A 15,444-nucleotide genomic window follows, 5' to 3' on the forward strand; every position below is an offset into this window, starting at 1 on the left:
GGTGGTGAGACTGAGGCCTGTGTTGGGCTCCACATTGAGCGTGGAGCCTGCTGAAGATTCTCTCTCTCCCTCTGCCCCTACCACCTCCTCTTAAAAAAAAAAAAAAAAAAAAAAAAACTATAGAGGCAAATATGTTGGAGAATATAAAATACTTATTCTTAATCATAAACTCACATGGAACTGCAGAAAGTAATACAGAGAGATCCCATATTCTCTTCCTCCAGTTTCCCACAATGATTAACATCCTACAGTTATAGTACATTATCAAAAATCAAAAATTTGGCATTGATACAATACGTACATACAGTTCTACATCATTTTATCACATGCACAGATTTCTGTAACCACTATCGCAGCCACAATACAGAACTATTCCATTCTCACCAAGATCTTGCTATGCCTTTACAGTAAAACGCTCGCTCTTCTCTCAGTATCCCTAACTCCTAGAAACCACTGCTCCGTTTTCCACTCTACAGTTTTGTCATTTCAAGAATAATATATAACCTGACCTTTCACAAAGCACAACACCCTTGATATCTACCCAAATTATTACAAATAGTCCCTTCCTCTTTACTATTCCACGGTAAAGATGTACCAAGGTCTGTAATGACTCACAAATTAAAGGATATTTTAGTATTTTCAGGTTTTGGCTGTGATAAAGCTGGTATGAATAGTCAAATATAGACTTTTGTATGAACATAGGATTTCATTTCTCTGAAAGACAGCCCAGGAGCAAAACAGTTAATTCATATGGTAAATGTAGGTTTCATTTTTCACAAAACTGCCAATTTAAAAAGATCCAATTCTCACCATCTTTGCCTGTACTTGGTATTGTCACGATTACGTTAATTGTTTTAATATGCATGTAGACGCAATCTTAGTTTGCTTTTCTCTAATGAATAATAATGCTAAATATCTTTACATGTACTTAGTTGCCATATATCCTCTTTGGTGAAATGTCTCTCATGTCTTTTGCCCATTTTCTAATTTTTTTATTCATTTGTTTACTGTTAAGTTTTGACAGTTCTTTACTATTGTAAATATGAGTCCTGTGTCAGATATGTAGTTTGCAAATATTTTCTCCCATGTGTAGCTTGTCTTTTCATCATCTTAACAGGGTCTTTCCAGAGCAAACGTCTCTCGTTTTGATGAAGTCCAATTTGCTGATTTCTTTTGTTTTTTTATGGATCATGCTCTTGGCGTTAAGTCTAAGAAATCTCTAAGGGTAACAAAGAGTTTCTCTTCTGAACACTGTGGATCATCTTACTTTCCTATAAAGAACGTGGAGTTTTGTTGTCAAGCAGTTAAAATACTGGCCAATCCATCCTATGAAGGTGTGGTTTTCCTTTAGTCCCAGGGCACAGTTCTTAGATCTAAAGTGTAGTCCTCCTGGAATTTCAGTGGAAAGTCCACGGTGTTTATCAAGCCCCTCCTAACTTGGTGGGACTTGACCCCCAAAGCCTACGTCCCCAGCACTGGGAAACTGCTGAAATTTCTGCTCAACTCTTCAACCTCCCAGCTGCCACTTTCTGCCTGTTTCCATGCAATAGCACTCAGCACAGGCATCGCTTCCAAGTTAGCCAAGGACTGCAGAGGAACTGGTGCGCACATTGTGTGGCTTTGCTCTTGAAAGATTTTCCCCCACTCCTTTCCTACCCTGTCTAGCAGTGCCAAGTTCCAACCACAGCTCCTTGGCCCAGCAAGACCATTGTGTTCTACCTGAACTCTGTTCCCTTGCATGAATTCAAAGTTCCTGCAGGGTATAAGCCAATTAAAAGTACATCTCTCATAGCCTGCCTGCCTCCCTCCTTTGACTAGTGTGCCTCTTTAGCTTCTGTGTACTTCTTTTAAATTCGGTCCAGATTCATTGTTGTTATGGGCAGAATGGTCAGCCCAATACAACTTCTCAACCATCACCAGAACCAGAACTCTACTCCTTGATTTTTATGTTAACTTCTCAGTTTAGAAGAAGTATAAATTTATACCCGAAACATGACTGAAACTCAAAAAACTGGTTACAGGGGCACCTGGGTGGCTCAGGCAAGCATCCGACTCTTGGTTTCAGCCCAGGTCATGATCTCAGGGTCGTGAGATCGAGTCCTGTATCAGGCTCTGCGCCGGGCATGGAGCCTGCTTCAGATGTTCTCTCTCTCCAAGTAAAAACAAAGTGCTGAACAGTGTGATTAAAATGCTGTAACTTGTAGTTTAAAAAAAAATAGACACATACATCTGATGCTTGTGTATGCAAGGATCCCTCTGAAAGAATGATATTTGATAGAAGGAATGATACTTGGTAGAAGGGACTCTGTGGGTTGGGAACAAAGAGGGAGAGAGGGTCATTGTGTGCTGTTCGAGGTGTGTTCCATGAGCACCTGTAACTCATTCTAGTTCATCATAATTTCTTGAACCCTAATAAAAGATTGACTAGCACCACCAAAAAAAAAAAAAAAAAAGATTCTCCCTCTTCCTCTGCCCCTCTCTCTTGCACGCCGTGACAAGTTTATATGGAAGACACTTTTTCCCTTTCTAGAGCTAAAGGTAAAAATCAATAAACTTCCTTGTTATTTCCCCGTATAGACAGGTGTGTTGCTCTTTTTTTATTTCCCCTCTTCCAAATTCCCCTTTTACTGGTAGGAGTAGCCCGTCAAGGGTCTTACGTCTAACTAACTGCTTCAGGGAAACCTCAAGCTTCATCTTCTATTCTTAAATGGTACCAAATTTCAAAACTCTAATAGCAATAACCACCAACCCACCTGCCCTAAACAGCCTTAATATCTTACCATTTCAGATTTCAGTTCTCCCTATTTTTTTTTTTAAGATTTTATTTATTTATTCGACAGAGATAGAGACAGCCAGCGAGAGAGGGAACACAAGCAGGGGGAGTGGGAGAGGAAGAAGCAGGCTCATAGCAGAAGAGCCTGATGTGGGGCTCGATCCCATAATGCCGGGATCACACCCTGAGCCGAAGGCAGACGCTTAACCACTGTGCCACCCAGGCGCCCCAGTTCTCCTTATTTCTGACTTTTGACAATTTCCCTTATTTTCTTGTGCATTCAGCTAAGTATTTTAAAGTTTCTTTGTTATATTTTATCCTGCATTTCTAACTTTTTTTGCTACTGAAGTATTTTCAGGTTATCTAAGTAGCTATGTTGCCACACTCAGAAGGCCATATATTATTTTTATAATGAGAAAAAAAATCAGAATAAATGTTACATGGAAAAACAATTTCACATATGTACATAAAACACACCTAAAAATATAGCCAAAAAGTACAACAAGTATCATTTGCTCTTCAAAAAAGTTGTAAGTTCAGTGCCTGGGTGGCTCTCGTCAGTTAAGCGTCTGCCTTTGGCTCAGGTCATGATCCCAGGGTCCTGGGATTGAGCCCCTGGTCAGGGTCCCCACTCAGTGGGAAGTCTGCTTCTCCTTCTCCCTCTGCCCCTCCCCCTGCTTGTGCTCCCTTTCTCTTTCTCTCTTTCAAATAAATAAATCTTTAAAAGAAAAAGTTGTAAGTTGATTACTAGGACTGTGGAAAAAAATGAGCATGACAGAATATAGCGTGCGCTGTTGTGCTAGCAATGAAACATTACAATACTCATGCCACCAGGGACAGCAGAGGAAGTGGTGCAATTATGTAGCTTAATACTGAACAAGGGCTCAAAGTGAACACTCCATACCACTCCCTCTGAAATATACATGGGATCTGTCTCTAAACGCAGTTCAACACATCCTATACCTAGAGTTCCAAAAGCACACAATGTTCAAAGAAATCTATATAAGTTAAATAATGTTTCCAATCACCATATATCCACTGCTTTAACATGAAATTTAATTCTACAACCAATTCAGTAGAAGGCTGAATAACACAGTGTCCATACTCTTAAGTCAAGAATTCTTAGTAGCTCTCACTCTTTTGAGCAACTAAATCACAAAATGTGTTTATCCTATTAAAAAAAAAAAAAAGGACAAAAAAATCAAACTAAAGTTTGAAAATTAGATTAATTTCAAAACAATAACAATGTTGCATAGCATAATGAACTTAGTGAATCTGTTGAAAATGAAAAGAGAAAAAAACAATAGCAATCAATGACAGCTAATACATCAAGAGGTCATAAACCAAAAATGGACATTTCAATTTAGAAAAAGGTTAAAACAAAAGTTGCAATCCATATAGATTTCCTTATTGTATATTTAACATGGCAGTTAAAGTGACACTGCCAAGGAAAACCATGTAGCTCTACAATGCAGATATTTGGCATCACCTCTCTAATCAAGTGAGCAAAGTAAGTAAAACTGATAGGGGAAACCTCACACTATATGCTTGCCGCTATGATGAAATATGAAGCACCAACATCACCTCTGATAAGTTCTTACCAAAAACAAAGCTGAATCTGAATCTAATCAAGCCTCTTGACCGAACTTACAGTTTATAGGAACTTTAGGGAGTAGAGGACCAAGAAAAAAAAAAACAACACGAATCTAAAATGAGGAACATTCTGTAAGACAAGTAGCTTGGGGGGACACCTGGGTGGCTCACTCGATTGAGCATCTGCTTTTGGCTCAGGTTGTGAACCCAGGGTCCTGAGATAGAGTTCCGTGTCCGGGCTCCCTGCTCAGCTGGGAGCCTGCTTCTCCCTCTTCCTCTCCCTCTGCCTCTCGCCCTACTCGTGTGCTGGCACGCACACTCCCTCTCTCTCTAATAAATAAAATCTTTTTAAAAAAAAAAAAAAAGACAAGTGGCTTGGATTCTTCAAGATATCGATGTCATGGTGGAAAAACAGGGCAACAAATCTACGAGAAATGTTAGCACAAAAAAACCCAACAGATCATGAAAATGTAACACATCACAAGCCAAGTGGAGTTTCTTCTAAAAACACAAGGGTGATTTAATTTTAGAAATGCCAACACCTGTTAATAGAGATAGATAGAAACACTTTGCCATCACCTCTACAGATGTCCTACAACCAAATTCAACACTTATTCATATTAAAAATAAAGAACCTGGTAGATCCTTATTTAACGAGATTTTATACCAAAATCCAGTATTTATAAGAATACAGAACACTGAAAATTCCCTTTCATTGGTGGAAGGATTTTCATTTTATGCAGCTTTTTCTAAAAAATCATTTAGATTATCCTCTAAAGTTGAACATATACAAACACTTTGACTAGCAATTCTAAATCCTACGTTTACCCAACAGAAAGCTCACATAAGTACATCAAAATGCATGTCCAAGTATTACTTATAACAGTCAAATATGCAAAAATACCCAAGTGTCCATCACCAGTGGTGTGATATATCCACTTGATGAAAATGAACTACAGGTACCTAAAACAACAGGATTCCCCAAATGTTACATGGCACAAAATAAGCCAAAGAATACAGGTCATGTGATACACTTTAAATACAATTCAAAACCAGGCACAATAATCATAGTATTGGATATTATGCTAGTAGTCACCTATAGAGCAAAGGGAGAGGTCAGTAATCAGGAGAGGGTATAAGGGGTTTCCTGCTGTGCTGATAATATTCTATTTCTTGACCCAGTTGGAGTTTCGGGGTTTTTACTTTGTGACTAGTCGCTGAGCAGGATATATATGTTTTGCACATATTTCTGTATATTTGTAACTCTTCAAATAAAAAGCATTATAATTTATAAATCAAGAAGCAAGCACAAAGTAATCCCTACATCCCTAATCCCTAAATATGTAATGCAAATTGAAAAAATATATAATTATATATCATATCAGTGACAGAAGTACAAAGTAAAGAATTATTCAGCCTGAAACTCAGTATTTGGGCTGTACATATCATCCAGTGAATTATATCCCAAAGACCAAAACAAAAAAAAAGGCACAAAAATATCTTGAACTGCACTTTCCAGTTTTATTGTTAGCAATAATATTGGTATTATTTTAAAACTATTATTCTAAACTATAGGTTAAAGGAAAGAAATAATTATGTTAATGTCATTAGCAGCCAAGGTTTTCAGCTTAAAAGAAAAATAAAAATCTTAAATCAGCAAGGTAAAAACTCTGAATTTAAATTTGAATTGGAAGTGTCAATATGAATGAACTTATTTTTTCATTTTAAGAAATAAAATGCCCTAATTCTAACCCTTGAAAAGTTATAGAAGAAATGACAATCCCAGTAGCAGTGAGCACCCCTACCCAGACTGTGTTCTTCTTTAAGTACCATTTCCAACTAAAATCAAAGTTTCTTGAAGAATTTATTTCAAAACTAGGGCTGATTATTCCCAAGAGAAGCCTGTGAAATCCTGTTGACAGAATGCAAGCAAGTTACCAGAGACAGTAGTGGGGTCATGTTCAAAAGCAAGAAGCAAACTCAAAAGGGCTCCCATTGGACTTATTACAATTTAAGCATCAAAAAAAGACTAATATTAAAAAAGACTGAAATATATAAACACATATAAATCCATAAGTTTTTTTTATTATGATATGTTAGTCACTATACACTACATCATTAGCTTTTGATGTAGTGTTCCATGATTCATAATAATACAAAGAAAATCACTGGATACATCAAGATTACAAAGGCACCAACTCACTGTTTTGAAAAATGGTCTATAAAGGGAACAATCACTTTATCCTGCCTTTGATAAACAGACTATACCTTAGGATAACAATTTAGTTGATATAGTAAAGTTCTTCTGTAAAAAAAAAAAAAAAAAAAAACCCAAGAACAAGTGAGAAAGAAATTGCAGAATGAGAAAATTACTGGGGCACCTGGGTGGCTCAGTCAGTTAAGTGCCTGCCTTCGGCCCAGGTCATGATCCCAGCATCCTGGGATCAAGCCCTGCATCAGGCTTCCAGTTCAGTGGGGAGTCTACCTCTCCCTCTCCCTTTGCAGCTCTCCCTGTTCATTCTCACTTTCTCTCACTATAAATTCTTTAAAAAAAAAAAAAAAGGATGTATAGGGATTTTTAAAAAAAGGAGAAAATTATCATTTTTGCAACACTCATGGACTAAAGCATCTAAGCAATGATCATCAATGGATGCTAATAACTATGAAGTAAAAAAGCAATGGGCAACTTCGCAATAAGGCCGACAACACCTGGAGCCAGTGAGCAATCCTAACATCAGTAACAGTGAGGCAACCAGACATTCCCCACCTCTTCCTGTGAGGCAACAGGAAATACACAGCACCAACTATGAAGAATTCCTATCCCCCCTCCAAAACACTGAACTTGAGTCTAATCAAGGCTATACATCAAAAACTACAGTTCACAGGAAATGTAGGTGATTAAGGACCATTTGAAATGACATCAAGAGGCTAGAATAAAATTTCCGACATTCCAGCTTTGGCTAAAACAAATAACAATTTGTTTTTAATAGATGGCACTAAAACACAATAGGGAAATGTTTGCAATTAAAAGACTTAAGAGTCTACATTATCTAAATGCCAAGCAAAACTCTATTTCAAGCCTGGCTCAATGAGAAGTTACAAAATGACATGTATGGGACCATCAAGAAAATGGTCCACAGCCCAAGTGATGGTCCATAACCACTACAAACTTCATTGCTAGTAACCTGTTCCTGTGCAAGAAGAACCTTAATGGTACGAGATCAGACTTGAGGCATGTTCCAGGTTGACTCTGTAACCGAACCCTCTAGTTCGACTCAGATGGAGGAGACTGTACCTCTATATATAATGACAGATTTTAAATCAGATAATGACAATGATACCTTTAATTACATTGTGAAGGAAACTACTGAAACTGTTCTAGTTCAATGAAAACTCTGTAGGTAAACAGAATGTCTCCATAATCCCCTTACTAAGATAAGTAAGTTTCACTTACTAGATAGATGACTATTCGGGGGACCATCGGAAAGGAAACCAATCATTTATCAACAATACAATACACGGACTGTTAAACCAAATTCAAGGGAATGTTTTTGTTCCTTCCCACATTTAAACCACCGCGATTCAAGATGGGTGCGTGCCGATGCCTACATGACAAAGAATAACCGTGATATCCACATTGCCCCTGACCCGTGGGTTCTGGGAGCCACTTGAGCTCTGTTTCTTAGTAATACAGGCTTATTCATTCTCTGTGGTAATAAGATATACAAAGGCTTCCCACCCAAATGGTCTGGACGCTGTAGATTAGGGATATCTTGCACCCAAAATGACTAAATACGACTCCCTGAATGCTAGCCAGGTTGAAATGTACGATCATTTGTACCTAAAGGCACTCCTCATGGGTGAGCTTCCTGTGAACTTCTAAATCCTATTATTTGAAAAAGTTCTGGTTTCTATACATTTGTCAGAATGCTTTTTCTTCAACTGGGAGTTGATGAATTCAAAAAAAAGTCACTATTTTCTGCAATTATTGAAAAAGTTTTAACAAGAGATAGCCTAAAAGCTCCTCAAGCAGTACAAACTGAAAGAAATGGCTTATCTCCAGCGGTATTCCAAAATGGGAGAGTCCTTGATGCCCTGACTGCTTCAACAAGGAGGTCCACGTCCTGTCATTGGCAAAATGTTGTTTCTAGGTCGACAAATCAGGAATTGTTACCCAAAATCTAAAAGATCCTAAAGACCAGATAAAATTTTTCATCAAATGAGTGACACCACTTTCATAGACCCATTTAACTGGTTAAACCTTGGCTCCTAGGAATCCGTGCTCTGGGGGATTTTTCAATCCTTGGCTACTATTCTCCTTATACTCATCAAATGAACCTCCCTACTGGGTTGTACACTCTCCGGGGTTTCAAATGTCTACTGGCAGCCACATGCACACCAAATGACATCCTTAAAAATCAGGCAACTGGGGGCGCCTGGGTGGCACAGCGGTTAAGCCTCTGCCTTCGGCTCAGGGCATGATCCCGGCGTTATGGGATCGAGCCCCACATCAGGCTCCTCCGCTATGAGCCTGCTTCTTCCTCTCCCACTCCCCCTGCTTGTGTTCCCTCTCTCGCTGGCTGTCTCTATCTCTGTCGAATAAATAAATAAAATCTTTAAAAAAAAAAAAAATCAGGCAACTGGATGAAATCAACAACCACCACGTAAGTGATGAAGACGGTGACTACGTGGCCTTCCAGCCTGACAACTCCTAATGGAAAACATCGAATATGGGACTCTACAGCCTGCTGAGAGCACGACCAAAAAGAGGGAATTATTAAAATCAAACAGAGACCAGACCTGAAAATTCCCTGAGCAGACAAAACCAGTTAGTCATACAAACAAAGCTTAATTTAACTTATTTTGCAGAACAAGCAAGTATAACTTGGCCTAGGTCACTTCTTGCTTTTCCTCTGGATATCCTAAGTGAAATGTAAACAGTTCCCCCAAATCGATAGGAGGTAACCACTAACCAATTCCCTTTAAGAGAATTCCAATATTATAACCAATCACTGTAAAGAATAAACACTCCCTGCCTTCACAGCATACAAACTGCTTTACAACAGCATACCTCTGAGCCTCGTTCCATGTTTTGAGTGCTCCCAGTTCACAAACTCTTTGGTATGTGCACAATAAACTTTTACTAAATACTACTTCAAAAAAACAGGGAAAAAAGAAAAAATCTGAATACTGACAGGATACTAGAGAATATTCAAGAAACACTAATGATTTTGTTAGGTGTGATAATAGTATTTTTTAAATTATTTTCTGTTAAATATACTGAAATATCTATGAGTTAAACAGGACATCTGGAATTTTTTAAAACGTACTGCCATAAGGGGTGGGGGAGGAGAGGGAATGAGATGGGGAAGGGGTGGGGGGCAAGAGAGAGAGAAGATGACCAACAACATTGGCAAAGTGCTGGTGATTATTGGAAGTGAGTGGTATCCCCTTATTCTTGTCTGTCTACTTTCACGTATGCTGAAATCTTTGACAATAAAAATGTTTAATGAAAGGATCAAACTAGAATGTCTGTTAACTTTCCTTCCAGTTCTAAATTTTAGATTCTATATTCAACTTCCTAAAATATATCCATTGCATGCTTAAGACAATCTATACAGCAGAATATGAGAAATATTTCTTTAAAATTATTACACATAAGCATCATAATCATTCCAGGGTGGTAAGTGTGTTACCTAGGAAGATAGGTTTAAGAAGCTGCCTCTCTCTTTCTGTAGAAAAAAATAAAGAAGAATGGAATAAATGGTTCTAAATACACACAAGAGATCACAACCAACTCTTTTCTGTGGCCACTGGTGATAGAGTTAGATGAAAGGGACTTAAATTATACCACCAGGATAGCAAAAGAGCTTTTTCTCCATCTCTTCTCTTCGTAACAAATTATACTGCCATACTTCCCTACCATTCTTTTTATCATTTATTAAATCCTTCAACGCTGACTCAGTGCCTAAAATACTCGTTGCTCTGCTGGCCGGGCACTGTGGAATACAAAGATAAATTATAAAATAAGGTTCTATGCCTTTAAAATACCTATGAGATCTTCAACCACATTTTTTTTTTTTTTGGTCCATCTACTGGCAAAATCAGGACATATCTCTCACACTTGAGATTTTATTCATTATTTACTGAAAATTATCTATGAACACCCACAATTATGAGTGTTACAGAAACCTGGTCTCCAAAGTTCTGAAGCTAACATTCACCAATGGACTCCATGAGGTTCTCAAACCCCCTGAAATGACCGCATTTTTCTGGATAGGCTGCCATGGTGTTCGTTAATCTCAAATGGTAATAATTGCTAACGGAATAAAACCACGTGCCATGCAATAAAAACTCCAAAAACCAGGGAAAAGATGAAACACTGTACTGTATACCTGCTAAACCAGCTTCTTGAAGCTGAAAGATGAATTCTTTAAGTTGTCAAACTTTGTTTCCAGTGTTTGAGTGCCCTCTAGTGGCTGCTTTAATTGTCACAACCAACTGCTCACAGCAGGAATTAAGAATGAAAAAGTGCGAGAAGTAACAGAAGAGAAGATGGCATCATCAGGAGCACCTGGCACAATCTCAAGTTACTCTGTGAACTTCTCATTATCGAAAGGAATTTAGTTCACAATATGCATAATTCAGAAGTTTCCCAGAGAACTCATGACACACTACTGCATTTTTTAATAAGTATAATTTTTCCCGTTTCATCTCAAATTAATAAAACATCAGTAAACACCCAGAAAAGAACAGTACACGAATGAAGGACACAAGAACCTCAGGAATTAACACCCATCCCTCCCCCCTCGATGGAGGCAGCATCAAGAATGCAGTGTTTAATTGGAAACCAGGGATGTACTGTATGGTGACTAACATAATATAATTAAAAATCATTAAAAAAAAAAAAGAATGCAGTGTTTAATAAGGAACACCCACAGGTTTTGGGCAGTATTTTGAGAACAAGAGGTACCCAGTCTCTGAAGGGAGGGAAGCATGGCTAACGAACAACCTGGGTGCACACAGAGACAAAGACGCTTCCAGAACTGCCCCACCAAACACTCTCGGTGGCAGCACCAACAGCAACTGACGGGGGGACAAACCATGGGCATGGAGCCGGCGAGTGAGCTGAGCATATCACTCGGGGTGACTGACAGGTCCCCGGTTACTGCAGAGGCCTTCTGCCCAGACCTACAGGAATTCCTACAGCAGCACAACATACTGTCTGAGGTCACTGCCACATGGAGCCCTGAGCACAAGGACACCACAGGGGTGCGGACAACCTCTCAGTTCCAGCCTTGGCCTCCGCCCGTCTACCCAGGTTCTGCACAAGGCACCCCTCACCTCCACACCTTCCATAACGCCACCTACATCCGCCTCTCCATGATGTCCAGCATCGAGAGGGAACTGACCTTCTAGACAAGAACCTTCACAGTCCCTGGACATTTCTGAATCTATAGATCAAGCTTTCCCAGGAAATGTCCTACTGACGTCTAGGACAACTGTCTATGACTAGGAGATTCATTTAGGCTTGCCGCTCAAAGCTGGGGTTCATTATTCAAAATGCTATTTTTAGTAACCCATCATGCAACTGTGACACACTTTGTCCATTCTACTGTTGATAGACACACCGGTTATTTCAAACTTAGGGCTATTACAAATAATGCCGGTAATATATTCTTGGGCGTGTCACTTGATACACTGGGTTACAACGTAGGGGATGCTGGCTTACAGACTCAAGAGTGCTCAGTTTTCCAGAGTGGCTGTGGCCAGTTACATTCCCACCAGCAGCATACACGCCTTCCTTCCGCCCAGCACTTTCACCAACATTTAGGACTGTGAGGCTTCTTCATTTTTGCCAATCTGGTGACTGTCTTGGTATTTCATTTTGGTTTTGATTTGCATTTCTCTGATACCTCAGTACTTTTCATATTGGATATTAGACTATATATTGGCCAGACCTGGTTATTAAAGTCTGCCTTCAAATATCACTGCAATCAGCCAATCTGTCAACACTTTGAACTCTATCTGGAAAGAAGGCATATATCCAGAATAAAATCATTTTTTACTGCATCTACCACCACAAACCTTGTCCAAGAACCATCACCCCTCATCTGAACCACCACATACCACAGGCTCTTAAAGTGGTCTCTCTGATTCTACCTTGCCCCTGTCCTTGTAAGACAGCGATCCTCTTCAAACATAAGCCACACTGAGGCTCTCCACTGCTCACATTCCTCCAATGGCTTCCCATCTCATTCAGAATAAAGTCCCAGTTCTGACCAGGGCTCACGACAAGGCTTGGGATGACCTAGCCCCTGGCTACCTCACTAACTTCATCTCCTGTGTCCTCCTCCTGAGTCTCCTTCTCACTCAGTTCCAGCTACATCACCTCTGTGTTGTTCCTCGAAACATGCCAACCACTCTTTCATCACCAATCCTTTGCACCTGCTGTCCACCCTTCCCCCAACTAAGGGAAGCGTTCCTCCACCCCCTGCAGGTCTCTGCTTGGATGTTCCTCTCCAAGGTTTTCCCTGACCAACCCATCTAAAATAGCGCCGCCGCCACCTCATCCTTCCCAAACCCCGCTAGCCACTTTTATCTTTCTCATTGCCTCTGTCACCACCTAACACTACATATATGCTCATTCGCTTTCTCTCCTCACACTAGAATGCAGACTCTATCAGAACAGGGATTATCTCTCTTGCTCAACACTGTACCCTGGTACCTAGACAGTACCTTGTAATATACACAGCCGCTGACAAATATTTGTTAACCAAGGAACAAAAGAGTATCAGTACAAGTAATAAAACATGTATCTATTAATTTCTTCTAGAACAAGAACCTGCCTGGAGTAATGGTCTTCCTGCACGAAACACACTACCATGCCCATAACCGATTAATAAATGTTCAATCAGTAAAAGAACCACCACCAATGGGTCTTGTCCTTTCCTACTCCCTTCTCTCTCACCCTTCCAGATGTTCTAAAACAATGTAGAATTTACTTCCATGCTACCATCAATTTTTTCACAGTATATGTATTTTTTCAAGAATCCATTCTTTCCAGGTTGCACGTCACATTAACAGCTGTTATTTGCACTTAAATGTCAATGGATTCAGTGTTTATACTCGCTTCTTCTTCATCTGAAAATGTGGTTATAGGCAGCTACTCAAGTAGCTTGCTCAAGGGCAAGTTTTTAGAAATGTTGATGAAATTAAGACTAAGTCTCTGATTTTCTGAAAAAGTCTTCCTTTTGTTCTCACAAGCGGGCAATGGGATGGCTGCACAGAGAAAGTTAAGGTCACACGATCCCTTAAGTGTTGTTCTATTTCTATTGTTTTTCGTATCTTCAGCTTGTAGTGTTACAAATACATTATATGCAAGTCTAATTCACTTCTATTTGTTTATAACCTGAGCTTTGGTTTTTTCTCTTTGTAATTACAAATTTCACCAGGATAGGTCTAAATGTGCATCTTCTTTCAATATCTTGCCTGACATTTGGTGAAACCTTTCATCTAAAGATTGAGTCTTTCTTCAGCTCAGGGTGAAATTTTCTTCTATTATTTCTTTCATGAATGTTTGCTTTGATCTCTCCTTGAAATCCCATTATGTTTATCTTAGACAAGTTCTGTCCAACAGAAATACAATTTGAGCCACAAAGGTAATTTAAATTTTTCCAGGAGCCACATCAAAAATAAAAAGAAGTGAAATTAATTGTCATAATGTATTTATCCAAACATATCCAAAATATTATCATTTGAAAATGTAATCTATAAAAAACTTACAGGTGAGATGCTCCTCCCTCCCATATTGAGTCTTCAAAACCTGGTATGTGTTCTCTACTTGAAGCTCATCTCAATTCACACTACCTGTTTTTCAAAGGCTCAACAGCCATTTTGGGCTACAGTGTGCCATACTGGACAACAGAACAGATCTTCTGGAACTCTCTTCCATGCTTTTTTAGTTAATAATTTTTAACCTTTCTCTTTTTCTTCTGAATCCTAAAAGAATTCATCCAGCTTATCTTCAAATCCACTAACTCGGCTTCCTAAGGTATTCACCCTCCTCATTATGGCACCTACTGAACATTTTAGTTCAACAGTCATATTTTACACCCTCAGGGTCTCACCCTTCATGGCACACTGCTCCTGGGCACTGACTGCCTGTTTTGATTATCTAGGAATGCCCTCTAGAATGCCAGGACTTTGTCTTATAATTTTAACTTCTCTTCCACCTCCTGCAGTACCTCTCCGTTTTACTGGAAATCCTTCCTCTGAGTCATCGTTACAAGCCCCCACTTTTGAGCTAAAAGCCTCTCTGCTTAGTGATACCGCCCTATCTGCTTGGTCTTAAAAAGAAAAGTCAAGTTTATACATCTCTGATAGCCAAGTTGGGTACCATCAGGGGTCGCAGAGGTCACAATTCATTCTTCTTGGGCCCATAAAAACAAGAAAAAGGTTAGACTTAGTGACATTTCCTGTAGATCTCCTCAGAGATCTCACAGTTTGCAGGAAATAGGGATGGAATTAAAAGCAAAGGAAATGCGGGGACCTTAAATTAACTGTCCACTCACGTCCATTCAGACAGTCCAGGGCTAACTGGGATGCCATTACAGCACCTGGCTGAGCTACTGGACGGCAAAGTTACGGAACGTTTTCCGTCGCAACAGAAAGTTTTACTGGACAATACTCGGCTAAACAATTCCTCCTCAAGCCCCAAATACCATACCACCAGGTTCTGGCTCTACAAAATCCCCTCCTCCTCCCACTTTTTCCTTCCTTCAGTTTTTGCCCTTGCCCCTAAAAGCCTTGGTCCTTTTCACCTATTTCGACTCATGACACTCCCCTAGCCCAAGGAATAAAGGACGCTCAAAAGAGCAGTACAACGGTAGCATTCACTTGATGGGACTTAGATTTACTGATTAACTAAGAAACGCTTCCCAGTATCAGTACTTGAAAGAAATGCCTGATATTTCGAAATATCTTTCAAGCAAGCATGCCCATTAAATACTGGCATTGTTGTCAGAAATAACTGACAACTGGTGAGGCTGAAAACACTAAACTCAGGGTGAAAAGGA

At 39.4% G+C, this 15,444-nt stretch overlaps 1 protein-coding gene across 5 annotated transcripts in view; it reads right to left on the bottom strand.

Annotated features, from left to right (window-relative positions):
- Positions 1 to 15,444, bottom strand: part of ULK4 (unc-51 like kinase 4) — a 592,979-nt gene that overhangs the window by 525,605 nt on the left and 51,930 nt on the right. The window lies entirely within an intron of this gene.

The sequence above is a fragment of the Ursus americanus genome, chromosome 20 (genome assembly GCF_024610735.1).
Source record: "Ursus americanus isolate L20-20 chromosome 20, mUrsAme1.1.p, whole genome shotgun sequence".
Lineage (NCBI taxonomy): Eukaryota > Metazoa > Chordata > Mammalia > Carnivora > Ursidae > Ursus > Ursus americanus.